At 51.6% G+C, this 13,829-nt stretch overlaps 1 protein-coding gene and 1 long non-coding RNA gene across 8 annotated transcripts in view; one reads left to right on the top strand and one right to left on the bottom strand.

The window, feature by feature from the left end:
* Positions 1–3,569, top strand: part of LOC137344633 (uncharacterized) — a 58,251-nt gene extending 54,682 nt beyond the window's left edge. For all 4 annotated transcript variants that reach the window (XR_010968425.1, XR_010968423.1, XR_010968424.1 and 1 more), the window contains one exon: positions 3,036–3,569. This is a non-coding gene — a long non-coding RNA (uncharacterized lncRNA). The remainder of the gene's footprint in view (positions 1–3,035) is intronic.
* Positions 1–13,829, bottom strand: part of slc16a4 (solute carrier family 16 member 4) — a 112,693-nt gene that overhangs the window by 32,218 nt on the left and 66,646 nt on the right. The gene's annotated exons all lie outside the window — the stretch shown is intronic.

Below are 13,829 nucleotides of genomic sequence, written 5' to 3'. Positions count from 1 at the left end.
CGCAGAGACCGAGACAGACGCAGAGACCGAGACAGACGCAGAGACCGAGACAGACGCAGAGACCGAGACAGACGCAGAGACCGAGACAGAGACAGACATAGAGACCGAGACAGACATAGAGACCGAGACAGACATAGAGACCGAGACAGACATAGAGACCGAGACAGACATAGAGACCGAGACAGACATAGAGACCGAGACAGACATAGAGACCGAGACAGACATAGAGACCGAGACAGAGACAGACATAGAGAATGAGACAGACATAGAGACCGAGACAGACATAGAGACCGAGACAGACATAGAGACCGAGACAGACATAGAGACCGAGACAGACATAGAGACCGAGACAGACATAGAGACCGAGACAGACATAGAGACCGAGACAGACATAGAGACCGAGACAGACATAGAGACCGAGACAGACATAGAGACCGAGACAGACATAGAGACCGAGACAGACATAGAGACCGAGACAGACATAGAGACCGAGACAGACATAGAGACCGAGACAGACATAGAGACCGAGACAGACATAGAGACCGAGACAGACATAGAGACCGAGACAGACATAGAGACCGAGACAGACATAGAGACAGAGACCGAGACAGACATAGAGACAGAGACCGAGACAGACATAGAGAATGAGACCGAGACAGACATAGAGACCGAGACAGACATAGAGACCGAGACAGACATAGAGACCGAGACAGACATAGAGACCGAGACAGACATAGAGACCGAGACAGACATAGAGACCGAGACAGACATAGAGACCGAGACAGACATAGAGACCGAGACAGACATAGAGAACGAGACCGAGACAGACATAGAGAACGAGACCGAGACAGACATAGAGAACGAGACCGAGACAGACATAGAGACCGAGACAGACATAGAGACCGAGACAGACATAGAGACCGAGACAGACATAGAGACCGAGACAGACATAGAGACCGAGACAGACATAGAGACCGAGACAGACATAGAGACCGAGACAGAGACTGAGACCGCTGATATTTCAGAGGTGGAAGTTGGTGGTCAGCGTTGAGAAGGACTCACAAGATGCACTCAGGAGAGGGGGAGGGGAAGGTGTGAGGGGGGAGGGGGAAGGGAAAGGGGGGAGGGGGAAGGGAAAGGGGGGAGGGGGAAGGGAAAGGGGGGAGGGGGAGGGGGAAGGGAAAGGGGGGAGGGGGAGGGGGAAGGGAAAGGGGGGAGGGGGAGGGGGAAGGGAAAGGGGGGAGGGGAAAGGGGGGAGGGGGAAGGGGGGAGGGGGAAGGGGAGGGGTTGGGAGAGGGTGAAGGGGAGGGGGAGAGTGAAGGGAAGGGGGAGGGGGAGAGTGAAGGGAAGGGGGAGGGGGAGAGTGAAGGGAAGGGGGAGGGGGAGAGTGAAGGGAAGGGGGAGGGGGAGGGTGAAGAGGATGGGGAGGGTAGGATGGAGGGGGGGAGGGAGGGAGGGAGGGAGGGAGGGGGAGAGCGAGGGAGTTGGGGGGGGGGTTGGAGGGCATGTATAATACCACTGAGAGCATCACAACCAAACCTACTCTTTCATCATCCGAAGTCCAACAGCAGTTACTGGAACCAACAACAGCCTGCATTTATATAGCGCCTTTAATGTAGTAAAACGTCCCAAGGCACTTCACAGGAGCGATTATCAAACAAAATTTGACACTGAGCCACATCAGGAGATATTAGGACAGGTGACCAAAAGCTTGGTCAAAGAGGTAGGTTTTAAGGAGCGTCTTAAAGGAGGAGAGAGAGGCGGAGAGGTTTAGGGAGGGAATTCCAGAGCTTAGGGCCCAGGCAGCTGAAGGCACGGCCGCCAATGGTGGAGCGATTAAAATCAGGGATCCACAAGAGGCTAAAATTGAAGGAGCACAGAGATCTCGGAGGGTTGTAGGACTGGAGGAGGTTACAGAGCTGAGGAGGGGCGAGGGTCATGGAGGGATTTGAAAACAAGGATGAGAATTTTAAAATCGAGGCATTTCGGGAGTCAATGTCGGTCAGCGAGCACAGGGGGTGATGGGTGAACGGGACTTGGTGTGAGTTAGGATACGGGCAGCAGAGTTTTGGATGAGCTCAAGTTTACAGAGGGTGGAAGATGGGAGGCCGGCCAGGAGAGCATTGGAATCATCAGCTGTGGCTCAGTGGGAATCACTTTTACTTCTGAGTCAGAAGGTTGTGGGTTCGAAGCCCCACTCCAGAGACTTGAGCAGAAAATCCAAGCTGACACTTCAATGTAGTACTGAGGGAGCGCTGCACTGTCAGAGGTGCTGTCTTTTGGATGAGACATTAAACCGAGGCCCCGTCTGCCCTTTCAGGTGGATGTAAAAGATCCCATGAAAAAGGGCAGGGGAGTTCTCCCCAGTCTCCTGGTCAATATTTATCCCTCAACCAACATTACTAAAACAGATTATCTGGTCATTATCACATTGCTGTTTGTGGGATCTTGCTGTGCGCAAATTGGCTGCTGCGTTTCCTGCATTACAACAGTGACTACAATTTAAAAGTATTTATTTAATTGGTTGTAAAGTTCGGTAACACAGGACGCTGTGCTCTACGGGCTGTTCTATGCTGGAACCGTATAAAACACTGGTTAGGCCACAGTCTGAGTAATGTGTACAGTTCTGGTCACCACATTACAGGAAAGATGTGATTGCACTAGAGAGGGTGCAGAGGAGATTTACAAGGATGTTGCCACGGCTGGAGAATTTTAGGTATGAGGAAAGATTGGATAGGCTGGGATTGTTTTCTTTGGAACAGAGGAGGCTGAGGGGAGATTTAATTGAGGTGTATAAAATTATGACGGAACAGAGAGTGGATAGGGAGGACCTATTTCCCTCAGCAGAGAGGTCAATAACCAGGGGGCATAGATTTAAAGTGATTGGTAGAAGGATTAGAGGGGAGCTGAGGAGAATTTTTTTCACCCAGGGGGTGGGGGTCTGGAACTCACTGCCTGAGAGGGTGGTAGAGGCAGAAACCCTCAACTCATTTAAAAAGTACTTGGATGTGCACCTGAAGTGCTGTAACCCACAGGACTACGGACCAAGAGCTGGAAAGTGGGATTAAGCTGGATGGTTCTTTTTTTGGTTGGCACGGACATGATGGGCCGAATGGCCTCCTTCTATGCCGTAACTTTCGATGATTCTCACACAGACGATATCACCTGCGGCTGAAAGACCATCAACTCGGTGAAGGAGACTCTTTGGTCCGTCCGAAACCTGCTGGTCTTCCAGCTGAGGGACTGTCCACGACCGAGTGTTGCCGACTGGCACACTCCAAGTCCAGGAGTACGTGCTGCGGGACGCACTGAGTCGAGGTGCGACCTACGCAAAGGCTCCATGGGGAAAGGCCACCGTGTAAAGTCACCCCACTCTGTATTGTACAGGATGTATTAGAAAATATGTACTGTGTTTTAAAATTGTAACAGTGAGATCAGAGTGTGTACGATCTGTACTGTGTCGCTGTGAATTCTGGGCTGCATTTTGTGCCAATTATTTGGACTGTCTGTAAACCGTGTGTAACTTTAAAATTTTATGAAATAAAGTATATTTTGAAATATAAAAAAAAGTTGTATAGCTTTTTGGGACGTCCTGAGGTCGTGAAAGGCGCTATATAAATGCAAGTCTTTCTTTCTTCTTTCTAATCGAGTCTCGAGGTAAGAAAAAATGCCTCATTGTACCCTAACCCAGAATACTGATGAAAACTGCAGCCTTTTTATATCAGATACTTCAGCACAGACCGTGCATGGAGCCAGGGCCTGCCTGCTGTGAATCTCAGTATCACGCAGGCTGATGTATTTTCCCACAGAGCCCACCAATGGATTAAAATTCTGTAGCGACTGTGATACAACAACCTACCAATTGAACCCTCTTGTTTTCCTTTGGCGTATTAACCTGGTGAGTTTGCAATTTGCCATTAAATACGCTTCAGTGGGCTCTGTTGGAGCCTCAGAAACTGTTCCTGGGGAACACGAGACAGATACACCCCTCTCCTTGGGCTATGGGTTGTGTCTTCACTAGTACAGAAAATCACAAAGCATAATTACATCACCACATCAAACCAAAAATAGGCTGTGTCTCCCTTGGCTGCTCACCAACCATCTCACAGCAACAAGAACCTTCCAGTTTGGAGATGATCATATTATAGTGAAGCCCTTTTATACAGAGACCACCACTGGCCAGACATTCCTTCACAGGTATGTGTCAGCGAATAGTAGCACACTCCCTGCTCAGTCACAAGGTCACGGCTTAAAGGCCCCCCACATAACTTCAGCACATAATCAATGTTGAGAACCCAGTGCAGTACTGAGGTAGGGTCAGTACTGAGGGAGCGCTGCACTGCCGAAGGGTCAGTACTGAGGGAGCGCTGCGCTGTCGGAGGGTCAGTACTGAGGGAGCGCTGCACTGCCGGAGGGTCAGTACTGAGGGAGCGCTGCGCTGTCGGAGGGTCAGTACTGAGGGCGTTTTTTAAATTCGTTCATGGGATGTGGGCGTCTCTGGTAAGGCCGGCATTTATTGCCCATCCCTAATTGCCCTTGAGAAGGTGGTGGTGAGCCGCCTTCTTGAACCGCTGCAGTCCGTGTGGTGACGGTTCTCACAGTGCTGTTAGGAAGGGAGTTCCAGGATTTTGAGCCAGCAACGGTGAAGGAACGGCGATATATTTCCAAGTCGGGATGGTGTGTGACTTGGAGGGGAACGTGCAGGTGGTGTTGTTCCCATGTACCTGCTGCTCTTGTCCTTCTAGGTGGTAGAGGTCGCGGGTTTGGGAGGTGCTGTCGAAGAAGCCTTGGCGAGTTGCTGCAGTGCATCCTGTGGATGGTGCACACTGCAGCCACAGTGCGCCGGTGGTGAAGGGAGTGAATGTTTAGGGTGGTGGATGGGGTGCCAGTCAAGCGGGCTGCTTTGTCTTGGATGGTGTCGAGCTTCTTGAGTGTTGTTGGTGCTGCACTCATACAGGCAAGTGGAGAGTATTCCATCACACTCCTGACTTGTGCCTTGTAGATGGTGGAAAGGCTTTGGGGAGTCAGGAGGTGAGTCACTCGCCGCAGAATACCCAGCCTCTGACCTGCTCTCGTAGCCACAGTATTTATAAGGCTGGTCCAGTTAAGTTTCTGGTCAATGGTGACCCCCAGGATGTTGATGGTGGGGGATTCGGCGATGGTAATGCCGTTGAATGTCAAGGGGAGGTGGTTAGATTCTCTCTTGTTGGAGATGGTCATTGCCTGGCACTTATCTGGCGCGAATGTTACATGCCACTTATGAGCCCAAGCCTGGATGTTGTCCAGGTCTTGCTGTATGTGGGCTCGGACTGCTTCATTATTTGAGGGGTTGCGAATGGAACTGAACACTGTGCAATCATCAGCGAACATCCCCATTTCTGACCTTATGATGGAGGGAAGGTCATTGATGAAGCAGCTGAAGATGGTTGTGCCTATGACACTTCCCTGAGTAACTCCTGCAGCAATGCCCTGGGGCTGAGATGATTGGCCTCCAACAACCACTACCATCTTCCTTTGTGCTAGGTATGACTCCAGCCACTGGAGAGTTTTCCCCCTGATTCCCATTGACTTCAATTTTACTAGGGCTCCTTGGTGCCACACTCGGTCAAATGCTGCCTTGATGTCAAGGGGAGTCACTCTCACCTCACCTCTGGAATTCAGCTCTTTTGTCCATGTTTGGACCAAGGCTGTAATGAGGTCTGGAGCTGAGTGGTCCTGGCGGAACCCAAACTGAGCATCAGTGAGCAGGTTATTGGTGAGTAAGTGCCGCTTGATAGCACTGTCGACGACACCTTCCATCACTTTGCTGATGATTGAGAGTAGACTGATGGGGCGGTAATTGGCCGGATTGGATTTGTCCTGCTTTTTGTGGACAGGACATACCTGGGCAGTTTTCCACATTGTCGGGTGGATGCCAGTGTTGTAGCTGTACTGGAACAACTTGGCTCGAGGCGCAGCTAGTTCTGGAGCACAAGTCTTCAGCACTACAGCCGGGATGTTGTCGGGGCCCATAGCCTTTGCTGCACTGTCGGAGGGTCAGTACTGAGGGAGCGCCGCACTGTCGGAGGGTCAGTACTGAGGGAGCGCCGCACTGTCGGAGGGTCAGTACTGAGGGAGCGCTGCACTGTCGGAGGGTCAGTGCTGAGGGAGCGCCGCACTGTCGGAGGGTCAGTGCTGAGGGAGCGCCGCACTGTCGGAGGGTCAGTACTGAGGGAGCGCCGCACTGTCGGAGGGTCAGTACTGAGGGAGCGCCGCACTGTCGGAGGGTCAGTACTGAGGGAGCGCTGCACTGTCGGAGGGTCAGTGCTGAGGGAGCGCCGCACTGTCAGAGGGTCAGTACTGAGGGAGCGCCGCACTGTCGGAGGGTCAGTACTGAGGGAGTGCCGCACTGTCGGAGGGTCAGTACTGAGGGAGCGCCGCACTGTCAGAGGGTCAGTACTGAGGGAGCGCCGCACTGTCAGAGGGTCAGTACTGAGGGTATCGCCGCACTGTCGGAGGGTCAGTACTGAGGGTATCGCCGCACTGTTGGCGATGTCGTCCCTTGAGATGAGACGTTAAACCGAGGCCCTGTCTGCCCTCTCAGGTGGAAGTTAGTGATTTCCCGGCCAGTATTCGAGGGGAAGGGGAGTTCTCCCCGGTGTCCTGGGCAATGGGCCTTATTGAAATTTCACCAAGAGGAGATTAACCGCTCTGTTATCTGTTGTGATCCATTCGTTCACTGAAATGGTTCTTGTCCAACAGTCTCTCTGATTCATTCTCTGCAAATCCCTGTCCGAGGGACCGGCTCCAAGTGTTTCCTTTTTACACCAGAAATAAAGGAAGAATTTGCATTTCAAAAGCGCCATTCACAGCCTCACAATCTCTCAAAACGCCTCTCAGCCGCTGAGGAACGCGGTGGGTTCGGGACTCAGTGAAGTGAGAGCAGGGAAAAGGGCAATCCGGCCCCGGCCCCCCCTCTGGCCCCGGCCCCCCCTCTGGCCCAGGCTCCCCGCCCAGGCTCGGCCCCCCCTCTGGCCCAGGCCCCCCGCCCAGGCTCGGCCCCCCGCCCAGGCCCCGGCCCCCCGGTTCCAGCCACCAGCCCCGGCCCCCCCTCTGGCCCAGGCCCCCCGCTCTGGCTCGGCCCCCGGCCCCCCCTCTGGCCCCGGCCCCCCGGCCCCCCGCCCCCGGGGTTGTGTGAGAAAAGCTTCGCTGGTTTTTGAGGAGCCGAAAGCGGGATTGTGAGCGGTGCTGAGGCGGATTCTGTCGGAGGGGCCGGGCGGGTGAGGCCGGAATCGGTGCCACAAGTTCCCGCGTCGCTCGGCAACGAGAAGCGCGGGCCCGGGAATGAAAAGCTCCTTTTACCCGCAACCGGGCGGCGGCCGCTCCGGGGATTTCACACGGCGAGAAAATCAGGCGCCAACAGGCCGGGAACAGAAGCTGTTGGTGGGAATCGGAGCGCGTCGGATTCTGCCTCGGAAATGATCCAAATTCACTCAAACTCACACCCAGAGCTCACAATCACTCACCCAGAGCTCACAATCACTCTCCCGGAGTTCACAATCACTCACCCAGAGCTCACAATCACTCACACCCAGAGTTCACAATCACTCACACCCAGAGTTCACAATCACTCACTCAGAGTTCACAATCTCTCACCCAGAGCTCACAATCACTCACACCCAGAGCTCACAATCACTCACACCCAGAGTTCACAATCACTCACACCCAGAGCTCACAATCACTCACCCAGACCCAGAGTTCACAATCTCTCACCCAGAGTTCACAATCTCTCACCCAGAGCTCACAATCACTCACACCCAGAGCTCACAATCACTCACACCCAGAGTTCACAATCACTCACACCCAGAGCTCACAATCACTCACTCACACCCAGAGTTCACAATCTCTCACCCAGAGTTCACAATCTCTCACCCAGACCCAGAGCTCACAATCACTCACACCCAGAGTACACAATCACTCACCCGGAGTTCACAATCTCTCACCCGGAGTTCACAATCACTCACTCACACCCAGAGTTCACAATCACTCACATCCAGAGCTCACAATCACTCACACCCAGAGCTCACAATCACTCACCCAGAGTTCACAATCACTCACTCACACCCAGAGTTCACAATCTCTCACCCAGAGTTCACAATCTCTCACCCAGACCCAGAGCTCACAATCACTCACACCCAGAGTACACAATCACTCACCCGGAGTACACAATCACTCACACCCAGAGTACACAATCACTCACCCGGAGTACACAATCACTCACACACCGAGTTCACAATCAATCACTCACACCCAGAGTTCACAATCACTCACTCACACCCAGAGTTCACAATCACTCACTCACACCCAGAGTTCACAATCACTCACTCACACAGTTCACAATCACTCACTCACACCCAGAGTTCACAATCACTCACCCAGAGTTCACAATCACTCACCCAGAGTTCACAATCACTCACTCACACCGAGCTCACAATCACTCACTCACACCCAGAGCTCACAATCACTCACCCAGAGTACACAATCACTCACTCACACCCAGAGTTCACAATCACTCACTCACACCGAGCTCACAATCACTCACTCACACCCAGAGCTCACAATCACTCACCCAGAGTACACAATCACTCACACCCAGAGCTCACAATCACTCACCCAGAGTACACAATCAATCACTCACACCCAGAGTTCACAATCAATCACTTACACCCAGAGCTCACAATCACTCACTCACACCCAGAGTTCACAATCACTCACACCCAGAGTTCACAATCACTCACCCAGACCCAGAGTTCACAATCACTCACCCAGAGTTCACAATCACTCACTCACACCCAGAGCTCACAATCACTCACTCACACCCAGAGTTCACAATCACTCACCCAGAGTACACAATCACTCACCCGGAGTACACAATCACTCACCCGGAGTACACAATCACTCACTCACACCGCGTTCACAATCACTCACTCACACCCAGAGCTCACAATCACTCACCCAGAGTACACAATCAATCACTCACACCCAGAGCTCACAATCACTCACCCAGAGTACACAATCAATCACTCACACCCAGAGTTCACAATCAATCACTCACACCCAGAGTTCACAATCACTCACTCACACCCAGAGTTCACAATCACTCACCGAGTTCACAATCACTCACTCACACCCAGAGTACACAATCACTCACACCCAGAGCTCGCAATCACTCACACCCAGAGCTCGCAATCACTCACTCACACCCAGAGCTCGCAATCACTCACTCACACCCAGAGTTCACAATCACTCACTCACACCCAGAGTTCACAATCACTCACTCACACCCAGAGCTCACAATCCATCACTCACACCCAGAGTTCACAATCACTCACCCAGAGCTCACAATCACTCACTCACACCCAGAGCTCACAATCACTCACTCACACCCAGAGCTCACAATCACTCACTCACACCCAGAGTTCACAATCACTCACCCAGAGCTCACAATCACTCACTCACACCCAGAGCTCACAATCACTCACTCACACCCAGAGCTCACAACCACTCACTCACACCCAGAGCTCACAATCTCTCACCCAGAGCTCACAATCACTCACTCTCACCCAGAGCTCACAATCTCTCACCCAGAGTTCACAATCACTCACCCAGAGCTCACAATCACTCACCCAGAGTTCACAATCACTCACCCAGAGTTCACAATCACTCACCCACACCCAGAGCTCACAATCACTCACCCAGAGTTCACAATCACTCACTCACACCCAGAGCTCACAATCACTCACCCAGAGTTCACAATCACTCACTCACAGCCAGAGCTCACAATCACTCACCCAGAGTTCACAATCACTCACTCACACCCAGAGTTCACAATCACTCACCCAGAGTACACAATCAATCACTCACACCCAGAGCTCACAATCACTCACCCAGAGTACACAATCAATCACTCACACCCAGAGTTCACAATCACTCACTCACACCCAGAGTTCACAATCACTCACTCACACCCAGAGTTCACAATCACTCACTCACACCCAGAGTACACAATCACTCACACCCAGAGCTCGCAATCACTCACACCCAGAGCTCGCAATCACTCACTCACACCCAGAGTTCGCAATCACTCACCCAGAGCTCACAATCACTCACTCACACCCAGAGCTCACAATCACTCACTCACACCCAGAGCTCACAATCTCTCACCCAGAGTTCACAATCTCTCACCCAGAGTTCACAATCACTCACTCTCACCCAGAGTTCACAATCTCTCACCCAGAGTTCACAATCACTCACCCAGAGCTCACAATCACTCACACCCAGAGTTCACAATCACTCACCCAGAGTTCACAATCACTCACCCACACCCAGAGCTCACAATCACTCACCCAGAGTTCACAATCACTCACTCACACCCAGAGCTCACAATCACTCACCCAGAGTTCACAATCACTCACTCACACCCAGAGCTCACAATCACTCACCCAGAGTTCACAATCACTCACACCCAGAGTTCACAATCACTCACTCACACCCAGAGCTCACAATCACTCACTCACACCCAGAGCTCACAATCACTCACCCAGAGTACACAATCAATCACTCACACCCAGAGTTCACAATCAATCACTTACACCCAGAGCTCACAATCACTCACTCACACCCAGAGTTCACAATCACTCACTCACACCCAGAGTTCACAATCACTCACCCAGACCCAGAGTTCACAATCACTCACCCAGAGTTCACAATCACTCACTCACACCCAGAGCTCACAATCACTCACTCACACCCAGAGTTCACAATCACTCACCCAGAGTACACAATCACTCACCCGGAGTACACAATCACTCACCCGGAGTACACAATCACTCACTCACACCGCGTTCACAATCACTCACTCACACCCAGAGCTCACAATCACTCACCCAGAGTACACAATCAATCACTCACACCCAGAGCTCACAATCACTCACCCAGAGTACACAATCAATCACTCACACCCAGAGTTCACAATCAATCACTCACACCCAGAGTTCACAATCACTCACTCACACCCAGAGTTCACAATCACTCACCGAGTTCACAATCACTCACTCACACCCAGAGTACACAATCACTCACACCCAGAGCTCGCAATCACTCACACCCAGAGCTCGCAATCACTCACTCACACCCAGAGCTCGCAATCACTCACTCACACCCAGAGTTCACAATCACTCACTCACACCCAGAGTTCACAATCACTCACTCACACCCAGAGCTCACAATCCATCACTCACACCCAGAGTTCACAATCACTCACCCAGAGCTCACAATCACTCACTCACACCCAGAGCTCACAATCACTCACTCACACCCAGAGCTCACAACCACTCACTCACACCCAGAGCTCACAATCTCTCACCCAGAGCTCACAATCACTCACTCTCACCCAGAGCTCACAATCTCTCACCCAGAGTTCACAATCACTCACCCAGAGCTCACAATCACTCACCCAGAGTTCACAATCACTCACCCAGAGTTCACAATCACTCACCCACACCCAGAGCTCACAATCACTCACCCAGAGTTCACAATCACTCACTCACACCCAGAGCTCACAATCACTCACCCAGAGTTCACAATCACTCACTCACAGCCAGAGCTCACAATCACTCACCCAGAGTTCACAATCACTCACTCACACCCAGAGTTCACAATCACTCACCCAGAGTACACAATCAATCACTCACACCCAGAGCTCACAATCACTCACCCAGAGTACACAATCAATCACTCACACCCAGAGTTCACAATCACTCACTCACACCCAGAGTTCACAATCACTCACTCACACCCAGAGTTCACAATCACTCACTCACACCCAGAGTACACAATCACTCACACCCAGAGCTCGCAATCACTCACACCCAGAGCTCGCAATCACTCACTCACACCCAGAGTTCGCAATCACTCACCCAGAGCTCACAATCACTCACTCACACCCAGAGCTCACAATCACTCACTCACACCCAGAGCTCACAATCTCTCACCCAGAGTTCACAATCTCTCACCCAGAGTTCACAATCACTCACTCTCACCCAGAGTTCACAATCTCTCACCCAGAGTTCACAATCACTCACCCAGAGCTCACAATCACTCACACCCAGAGTTCACAATCACTCACCCAGAGTTCACAATCACTCACCCACACCCAGAGCTCACAATCACTCACCCAGAGTTCACAATCACTCACTCACACCCAGAGCTCACAATCACTCACCCAGAGTTCACAATCACTCACTCACACCCAGAGCTCACAATCACTCACCCAGAGTTCACAATCACTCACACCCAGAGTTCACAATCACTCACACCCAGAGCTCACAATCACTCACTCACACCCAGAGCTCACAATCACTCACTCACACCCAGAGCTCACAATCACTCACCCAGAGTACACAATCACTCACTCACCCGGAGTACACAATCACTCACACCGAGTTCACAATCAATCACTCACACCCAGAGTTCACAATCAATCACTCACACCCAGAGTTCACAATCACTCACCCAGAGCTCACAATCACTCACACCCAGAGCTCACAATCACTCACTCACACCCAGAGTTCACAATCACTCACTCACACCCAGAGTTCACAATCACTCACCCAGAGTTCACAATCACTCACTCACACCCAGAGTTCACAATCACTCACTCACACCGAGCTCACAATCACTCACTCACACCCAGAGCTCACAATCACTCACCCAGAGTACACAATCACTCACACCCAGAGCTCACAATCACTCACCCAGAGTACACAATCAATCACTCACACCCAGAGTTCACAATCAATCACTTACACCCAGAGCTCACAATCACTCACTCACACCCAGAATTCACAATCACTCACTCACACCCAGAGTTCACAATCACTCACCCAGAGTTCACAATCACTCACCCAGACCCAGAGTTCACAATCGCTCACTCACACCCAGAGTTCACAATCACTCACCCAGAGTTCACAATCACTCACTCACACCCAGAGCTCACAATCACTCACCCAGAGTACACAATCACTCACCCAGAGTACACAATCACTCACTCACACCGAGTTCACAATCACTCACCCAGAGTACACAATCAATCACTCACACCCAGAGCTCACAATCACTCACCCAGAGTACACAATCAATCACTCACACCCAGAGTTCACAATCACTCACTCACACCCAGAGTTCACAATCAATCACCCAGAGTTCACAATCACTCACTCACACCCAGAGTACACAATCACTCACACCCAGAGTACACAATCACTCACTCACACCCAGAGTACACAATCACTCACTCACACCCAGAGTACACAATCACTCACTCACACCCAGAGTACACAATCACTTACTCACACCGAGTTCACAAACACTCACTCACACCCAGAGTTCACAAACACTCACTCACACCCAGAGTTCACAAACACTCACTCACACCCAGAGTTCACAATCACACTCACACCCAGAGTACACAATCACTCACACCCGGTTCACGTCCTGTTCACCAGGCTACTAGTTAGTGGTTCACTTGGTGTTAAGGTCAGACCCCATGTCTGGCTATAATCTGGAACCCAACTAATAGACTCAAGCCATTCCATCTCCCCCTTTCCTTTAGACCCCAGATACTTTAGACCCCAAGCCAGACAGTGGTCCAGGTGTTTAGTAACTCGTGCTCCTGGACTTGTTTTCCTTCATCACACGAACATTTTGTTTACTGCTTGTTTAAAAATCATATTCAAGGAATAGGCGGGTAAGTGGAGTTCAGGTAGAAGATCAGCCATGATCTGATTGAA

Source organism: Heptranchias perlo, chromosome 27, assembly GCF_035084215.1.
Source record: "Heptranchias perlo isolate sHepPer1 chromosome 27, sHepPer1.hap1, whole genome shotgun sequence".
NCBI classification, from domain to species: domain Eukaryota; kingdom Metazoa; phylum Chordata; class Chondrichthyes; order Hexanchiformes; family Hexanchidae; genus Heptranchias; species Heptranchias perlo.
Note: the sequence above shows the minus strand (reverse complement) of the source record. Positions and strands in the feature narration are given on the sequence as shown.